Below are 8,921 nucleotides of genomic sequence, written 5' to 3' on the forward strand. Positions count from 1 at the left end.
AGTAGGTGTACCTGCTTCCGTTTTAAAGATGGCTAAAAAATTACAGTTTAAGTGTCCTGACTAGTTGTGGTTTACTTAAAAACAAGGACATACGTTTATTGATACAAAGCACCAATTGTTAGAAAATACTTCTGCCTGCTATATGTATGAGAATGAGTTGCTAATCATACACTTCAGATGTTTTGCAACAATATATTTATTAAAAACATTGAGAAAATATTTATAATAATCTCATTACGATTGAAATCATTTCTAAATGTTGAGATTTTTAATATAGCATTATTAATATACTATTAGCACTATTAATATAATATTTAATTATTATAATATAAGCACACACACACACACACACAGACTTGAGCAGTTTCAGCTTGGACACAAAAGTAAAACAACAGGATAAAAAAGAGAGAGCTGCCTGAGTGTTCAATAACCAGCCCCTGATGACAAAATGAGCAGCTCACTTTGATTTAGCTGTACTTGCTGGATCCGACTTTAAGTGACAATGATCTGTGTTTCTATGCCCCCTATTGGCCCAAAATGGCACCTGGGCCTGTTACATGAACCATGCATATATCATACTTATTTTGTACGCATAAACACATAATGCACAGTTATATATTTGCTGAAAAGAACAATACAGAATGTACTTTATTATATCGTGGCCCAAAACATGGCCCACTTTACCTGAATTGTCCTATTGTCCTGTCAAATTGATTGATGATTTATTTTTTCTATGCGTACAAGCTTATGTAAGGCAATCAGCAATTAGTTTGCTTTATTGATTATTACCTTAACAATTTCAGTGCACATTACCTACAGTCCCCTTCACAAGTGGCACTCCTGCTAAAGAAGAGTAAACAATGTTATAAGAAATGTACATTTTGGTAAACTGGCTTAATATCACCTACAAAAAATCCAACCTTTGACTGAGGTCCAATTTTTTACCCAATTGCGTTATGCTTCCTCTCTACTGGTGCTAACCCCTGCCCCTGATTGAGGAGAGCGAACTGTCACACACCTCCTTTTCACTTGCACGAGTCGAGTTCACATGCCATCAGCCTAGTGTACGGAGAGCCACACCCTGATCAGCATTTTTCCTCCACTCTGTGCAGACGGCATCAATCAGCCAGCAGAGGTCATAATTGCATCAGTTATGAGGTCCCTATCTGACTCCTCACCTTGAATGAACAACAGCCAAACGTTGTTCATGTGGCTGCCCAGCCGAATGGCAGAGCTGAGATTCGCTAGCGTGTTTTACCGCTGCACCACCTGAGCGGCAGCAAATAATTTTTAACCTTAACCACATGTGCTATTGTCACAACCACCTGCATTTAATACGTTCTACAATCTTTTCTCATTAAAGTTAAGGGAAAGATTAACGCAGCTAACATTTGAGGTTAGATGACAAGAAAGGTTAAAAGTTCCTAAATCCAATAAAATATAAATTAAAAATAAATGCTTTAGTTACATCTGATTAATTATTTCTAGTGGTGCCAATAACTGACATGTGGTTTTGCTAAAATATAATCAGTTCTTGATGAGGGATTAAAAAAATATATATTTTGGCAAAAGGTTGTTTAGGGTTAGTTTTATAGATGTAATAGGTGGTCTTTGTATGTCACAAACACATTGAACAGTAGTGATGAGCTTACTAGTCATGTTAATTGTAGGTTTTTTTAAATAAATGCTGGTAGTTTTATTTAATAAGGTGTTGGTGCCTCACAGCTTTATAGTCCAGGGTTGGATCTCAAACTGCAAATTTCTGTTTGTGTGGTATATTTTCTTTGGGTGTGCATGGGTTTCCTTTATGTAATTTATACATATGTATTTCTTTGATTTTGATGAATTCTACTTGGAATTGCTTACATTAAATGCATTTAATTTATTAAGAAAGAGAACAAGGTGGAATCTGTCTGCTGGATTTAACCCAACCTAATTTCAGACATCCATTTGATGACAAGAATTTTCCAGAATATGTAATATATTTAAGCAGAAGATTAAGTTAATAAAAACAGTACATAGACATGTCAGATGACTGCGGGGAGCTGATGGTAGTTAGGGTGATTTTGGAGTTGGTGGGGTGGTATAAAGCTTGCCAATTGAAATACCCTGTTTTTATTACCATGGGCAAATCCACACACTTAACTGGGGAAACAAATTTGTAGTAAGATCTGGTTTACAGCAGAGGGCGCACGTAAAAAAGAAAAAGAGTTAGTTCACAAAGCACTGTGATCTCTGTGTAACTATGAGATGGATAAGGGTATATGCACTGCTCCACAGTCCACACTCTTATCAGGTTTGTACATTTTAGATGCCATAATAAGCAGGTAGGTGAGAACACCTGTTTGGACTATTTTTATGCCATTTTATATTAACTTTTTTTAAATATATTTTTGGACTATATTTTCTTTGGTGTAATATTCTTAAGCTTCCTGGGCATTTACTGTTTTTTTTCAATTAACGGTATCATTTCTTATGATATGCACTAAAGCACAATAATACAGAGAGAGGGCTATTAGTATTTTTAAAAGCTCTTACAAATATTCTGTTTAAATCACAACTATTTAATACACACTAAATTTTAATACCCAGTCCATGCAGCATATAAACAATGTCCTCCATTGAAAACCAGATGCCCACTTGGTGTTCGGGCAACTTCTAAGGCCTGAGACATCTATTCGTCAACAATATTCATTCGCTGCTTGTTTAAATCTTGAGAAGAACAATGGTAATTATTTTCTGCTGTAGTATCATTTGTGAACCTCTTGTTTCTGAAACTTGTGGTGGATTATACGCCACCTGTAGCTTCTTCTCGAAATGATCTTGATTTTATCCAGGATATGTTGCTATTGTAATCCTACACTGAGGCGGGGGGACTGTGTTCCTTCCAAATTGTTTAATCATGTATAAAAAGGTGTAAAAAGACTAATAAAAGTTTCATTTTTGGCAAGTGTCACACCATAAATCACACAATACCCTGAACCTGAATAAATACAGCTTTACCATATACAAAAGTAAAAGTACAGTCAGTTTTCTGAGTGTTAATCTGAAGAGCACTGTTAATAATCAGAGCAATCTGCTCTGGTGTCAGAGAATACTTTTTGGTTAACCACCAGTATCTGGCCCCGATATGGGAATTAATGATGCATATTGGGCTGTTCCTGCTTGTTTGAGCTTTTGTTGGACCTCTTGCTTTTAACCAAACAGCCAGGAATTATGGTTCAGCACATCATTGTTCATGTTTACTGTAAAAATACAGTAAATCCCTTTGTGTTCACCTTGGAAAAACTGCTAATTTGAGAAGAGTCATCATAAGCATCATAAGTTCAATGGCAATTCATTTGTTTTTGAATGAAATGGCATCAAACACCTCCAAAGACCAAATGCCCAGTAAGTAGCAGCATTTATAGCTTCATACTTCACAATGATTACTGTGTTTTTGGTATCCAACCTTCCTTTTTTGTTATTTTAATCCTTACACTAGTACATGTTTATTGTAGTAAATAATAGTTTTTTTTATCAATTTCTATTTTACACTCAATTCTATGCTTATAAATAGAGAATTCCTTGTATTTAATCATCAATGTACCAATAGGTGGAAATATTCACTGAATATATATAAATATTTGAAACTCAATGCACTTCGTCAAGAAATTTGTACCCTCGACCTGTGTGCGACTGCCACTTTGTTCAGTGCTTGACTTGAGCGGTGCAGTAAAACATCATCAAAATATAAGAATATGCAACTGTGTGGAATAACCGTCAAATTCACTCTGAAAGCCGCAGTGGTGTATTCGCATGTATCTGTGTTTAGCTGGATTTTCCTCCTGTTTCACTTTTAAACTTGTGTTAAAGCTTGGGGTGCTAAGAAATGGTGAGAATCAGCTTTTCCTAGAGTTTAAAACTCTTATCGATAAAACAGCATAATAAATGTATGTACACTGATTAGCCATAACATTACACTGTCCATTTTATCAGCTCCACTTACCATATAGGAGCACTTTGTAGTTTCTTCAATTACTGACTATAGTCCCATGTTTTTCTGCATGCTTTGTTAGCCCATTTTCATGCTGTTCTTCAATGGTCAGGACTCTCCTAGAACCACTACAGAGTAGGTATTATTTGGGTGGTGGATCATTCTCAGCACTGCAGTGACACTGTCATGGTGGTGGTGTGTTAGTGTGTGTTGTGCTGGTATAAGTGGATAAGACACAGCAATGCTGATGGAGTTTTTAAACACCTCACTGTCACTGCTGGACTAAGAATAGTCCACCAACCAAAAATATCCATCCAACAGCACCCCATAGGCAGCGTCCAGTGACCATTGATGAAGGTCTAGAAGATGACCAACTCAAACAGCAGCAATAGATGAGCGATTGTCTCTGACTTTACATTTACAAGGTGGACCAACTAAGTAGGAGTGTCTAATAAAGTGGACAGTGAGTGGACACGGTATTTAAAAACTCCAGCAGCGCTGCTGTGTCTGATCCACTCATGCCAGCACAACACACACTAACACACCATCACCATGTCAGTGTCACTGCAGTGCGAAGAATGATCCAACACCTAAAAAATACCTGCTCTGTGGTGGTCCTAATGAAGTACAGGGTGAAAGCAGGCTAAAAAAAAGTATGTAGAAAAATAGATGGACTACAGTCAGTAATTGTAGAACTACAAAGTTCTCCTATATGGTAAGTGGAGCTGATAAGATGGACAGTGAGTGTAGAAACAACGAGGTGATCATAATGGTATGGCTGATCAGTGTATATAAACAGTGATTAAACACTTATTTCCCCTCTCTGTACACACGGTAACAGCAGGTATAATAACACTGAAGTCACAGTGGGCACAGAGCCTTGGCCTGAACCTCATTAAACACCTTTTGGTTATATTGGAATGTGTGTTTTAAACCAGGTGTACTTGTTTAACATCAGTGCCTGACTTTACAAATGCATTTGACAAATTCCTAGAGACACACTCCAGAAGTGGAATGGCTTTATAAAGAAGTAAAGTCTGTTATAGCCACACTGAATTACAACTCTACAATAATGACCATGGTTTTGGTATAAAATGTCCAACAAGTTCATAGTCATACATTTGGCCATATAGTTTACATATCCCTTACAAGTCTGTGAGTCTATAGTCTAAATTTTGACATTAACCATACATAAAGCCAGAGAAAAGGTACTTGATGACTAGGTCTATTAGGTTAGTGGCTCTGTAGATGCATGAAACATGTAATTCAATCTTTTTAAATAGCTACACCAGGTTTGTATCTGAGGGACTGCAAATTAGGAACATTCAGAAGAATGTTGAAGACATCCAGTTTTTCAGGCAAACCCAAATGGGTTACACAAGATGAGTGGTGATGGTGGGGGAGGAGCAGAGAAAATTAACACTACTCTCCTGTGCTTGACCTAAATGAAGTATCTAAACTATCAGCAAAGGGCCATTTTCAGTGCCCTCAGGCATATACGACAAGAAACAACAAAGGGATCTCCTGGTGCTTCAGAGAACAATGCAGCCCTAATTGCTACCTTTACTCATGGCTGAGGTACTGTTTTGGAGCAAGGGGCTGTCTGACCGGGCTGTAATTACTGTTTGTGTTGGCAGAACGTGGAGGAAACCATGCCGCTGTTCACCACACTGCACATTTCCAGACCTTTCTGACTCAACAGTGCAAAATATTGTACCAGGCACATGGCCTTCATCATGCTACAGAAAAAAAATCTCATTTGTAATGCAGATTTTGTTACATCGTTGGGGATAGTGTCTGGAAGAGATCAACTAAACCACAGACCTAATTATCAGGGATTGGCTTTGTCATCACAGAGTTAGATTGAAAAGAAGAATTGGAATAACTGCTGCCACATAGTGGTAAATATAAAACACATACCAGTGTTTAATGCTAGAAATAATGGGTAAGCTATTGGAGCCATAAGGTACGGTGGCGTATTGCTGCCACGCAGAAAAAACTAATCTAAACCATTTAGTAAGTTGTTCAATCAAGAAAAACATGACATTTGAACGAGAAAGGTACAGTCAAGCCAGAAAGTCTGTACACCCCTTTCATCTTCTGCACGTTTTATTACATTACAGACTCATTCTATAATAGATTAAGTTCTTTTTTTGCACAATTCTGCACAAAATAGCCACAATGACAAAGTGAACGCAGGTTTTTATACATCTGTGCTAATTTATTAAAAATCTAAATGTAAAATATCATATGTACACAAGTGTGCACACCCTTTGATATGACACCCAAAAGTGAGCTGAGGTGCATTTTGTTTTCACTGATACTGCTTGAGATGTTCTTTCCATTCTAATTGGAGTCCACCTGTGGTAAATTCAATTGATTGAACATGATTGGGGATTGCCAACACCTGCCTATATAAGGTCCCACAGTTGACAGTGCATATCAGAGCAAACTCCAAGCCATGGGGTCAAAGGAATTATCTGCAGACAAACAGGATTGTGTCAAGGCATAGATCTGGAGAAGGGTACAGAAAAATTGCTGCAGCTTTACAGGTTCCAAAGAGCACAGTGGCCACCATCATTCGTAAATGGAAGAAGTTTGGAACCACCAAAAATCTTCCTAGACCTGGCCACCCAGCCAAACTGAACGATCGGGGAAGACGGGCCTTGGCCAGGGAGGTGAGCAGGAACTTAAGGGTCACTCTGATAGAGCTCCAGCGTTTCCTTGTGGAGATGGTAGAACCTATCAGAAGATCAACCATCCAGGCAGCACTCCACAAATCACGCCTTTATGGTAGAGTGGCCAGACGGAAGCCACTCCTTAGTAAAAGACACATGACAGCTTGCTTGGAGTTTGCCAAAAGGCACCTAGAGGACTCTTAAACCATGAGAAACTAGATTCTCTGATCTGATGAAACCAAAATTGAACTTTTTGACCTGAATACCAAGCGTCACGTCTGGAGGAAATCAGGCACCGCTCATCACCTGGCTAATGCCATCCCTACAGTGAAGCATGACGGTGGCAGCATCATGATGTGGGGATGTTTTTCAGCAGCAGGACTGGGGCGACTAGTCCTGATAGAGGGAAAGATCGATGCAGCTAAGTACACTGAGGTCCTTGAAGAAAACCTGCTTCAGAGCGGTCTGGACCTCAGAATGGGGTGAAGGTTTACCTTTTAACATGACAACGACCTGAAGCACACAGCCAAGAGAACAAAGGAGTGGCTTCGGAGAAAGCCTGTGAATGTCCTTGAGTGGCCCAGCCAGAGCCCAGACCTGAAGGTGCTTTTATTCAACAGTTTTTATTAAATAAAGAAACTTAATATGTCGGCAAAGCCCTTATTTTCACTGAATATGCTTTAATACTCACAATATCTAACACCAAAAAGTAGTTTTACCACAAATGAGTTAGTTAGTATGGTAGTGTTTATATATAGCACAAACACTATATTACACCATGGGAGGGGGGTTAATTGTACATGTTTATCTTTACAATACAAATTTATTTGTATGTGGTTCATTTCTAGCCAATTACAGCATATTCAGTTGTTCTGTTGTCACTGCAGTGAACAGTTTTTATGCTAATGGAGGGTTTAGACATTTCTCGTTCTCTATAAGCACAAATACAAACAACCAAAGGTTGGTATGCATAAATCTTGTCTTAACTTAGCAATGTGCCACTCGTTACAATGCGTCAGCAAAGATAGTATATTTTTATTAGCTTTTGCACAAGACTTAAGCAAAGCATATAGTAAAATTCAGTTAATTCTATCAACTAATAACTCAGTGAGCCTCTTGCATGTCAACATGTATTTTATACAAGAATTCGTTTTGCCTTTACATCTGCTTGACATGCCTTACTTGACAAATTGTCAGTGGAGTGATACAGTTTTGGTGTAAAATAGCTTTTTCCACTGACGCATTGCCATGTAAAGAGTGATGCTGTTAAGTAACAACTGATGCATTACTAAGTATGTAACAGGCATGGTGGCCAACCATAAAGTTACTTTTCATAAATTCCCTTGAGCTCCTTTAGGGGGCAACAAATAAGAAATAATTTTTCTTCTGTGAAAGGAAGTAGTCACAGCATTTCCTGATGGACTCTAAAGCGGTTTGCTACTTTATTTGGTTGCTGCTTTGCATGTGTGCTGATCATTTTGAGGATTTTTAAGCTCCTTTCCTAGTAAACTTAAATGTTTGACGCCTAGATGTAAGTACTGTTAACTTTGTTTATTAAGGAAATGATTATCATTGTTTTTTGTATAATTTATATTTTGGAAATATTATGGAAGGTAGTAATGCTAATGCTATATGCTAACCTCCATTGTATCTTCACATTGGTAATGTATGTATATTTCTACTTGTGTAGAAAAGGAGTTTATTTTGGAAATCCATTACCCATATTTAACTGCTTGTTGGATTTTGGAAAAGGACATCTAACTTCAATAAGGACTAAATGAAGGTTTGGACAAGGACCGCATCATACTGATAACTCAAGATTACACTGATGTGGACTCCTGGTAAGGCTTAAAAGCTTTGAACTTTACCAAGACTTTACCAAGGGATGCAGTGCGTATGATTCACCGGGCGAAAGGTAGGAAACACCCTGAAGAGGTCGCCAGTCTGTCATGGTGCAAACACAACACACACACACACACATTCACACCTAAGGCAATTTTAGTGTATCCAGTTGAATTAAGGGCATGTCTTTGGACTGTGTGAGGAAACTGGAGTTCCCAAAAAATCTCACACAGACATGGGGAGAACATGCAAACTTCACAAAGAAAAGACGCAGACCACTCCACCTGGGAATTGAACCCAGGACCTTCTTGCTGTGAGGCAACAGAGCTACTCACTGAGCCAAAGATGCCAATCCTGCAGTGTTAGAGCTGATGTTTGGTAAACTGTTTAAAAACAATCAGCGTTCTATGTCAGCATGCATATAT

The sequence above is a fragment of the Trichomycterus rosablanca genome, chromosome 5, assembly GCF_030014385.1.
Source record: "Trichomycterus rosablanca isolate fTriRos1 chromosome 5, fTriRos1.hap1, whole genome shotgun sequence".
Taxonomy (NCBI): Eukaryota; Metazoa; Chordata; class Actinopteri; order Siluriformes; family Trichomycteridae; genus Trichomycterus; species Trichomycterus rosablanca.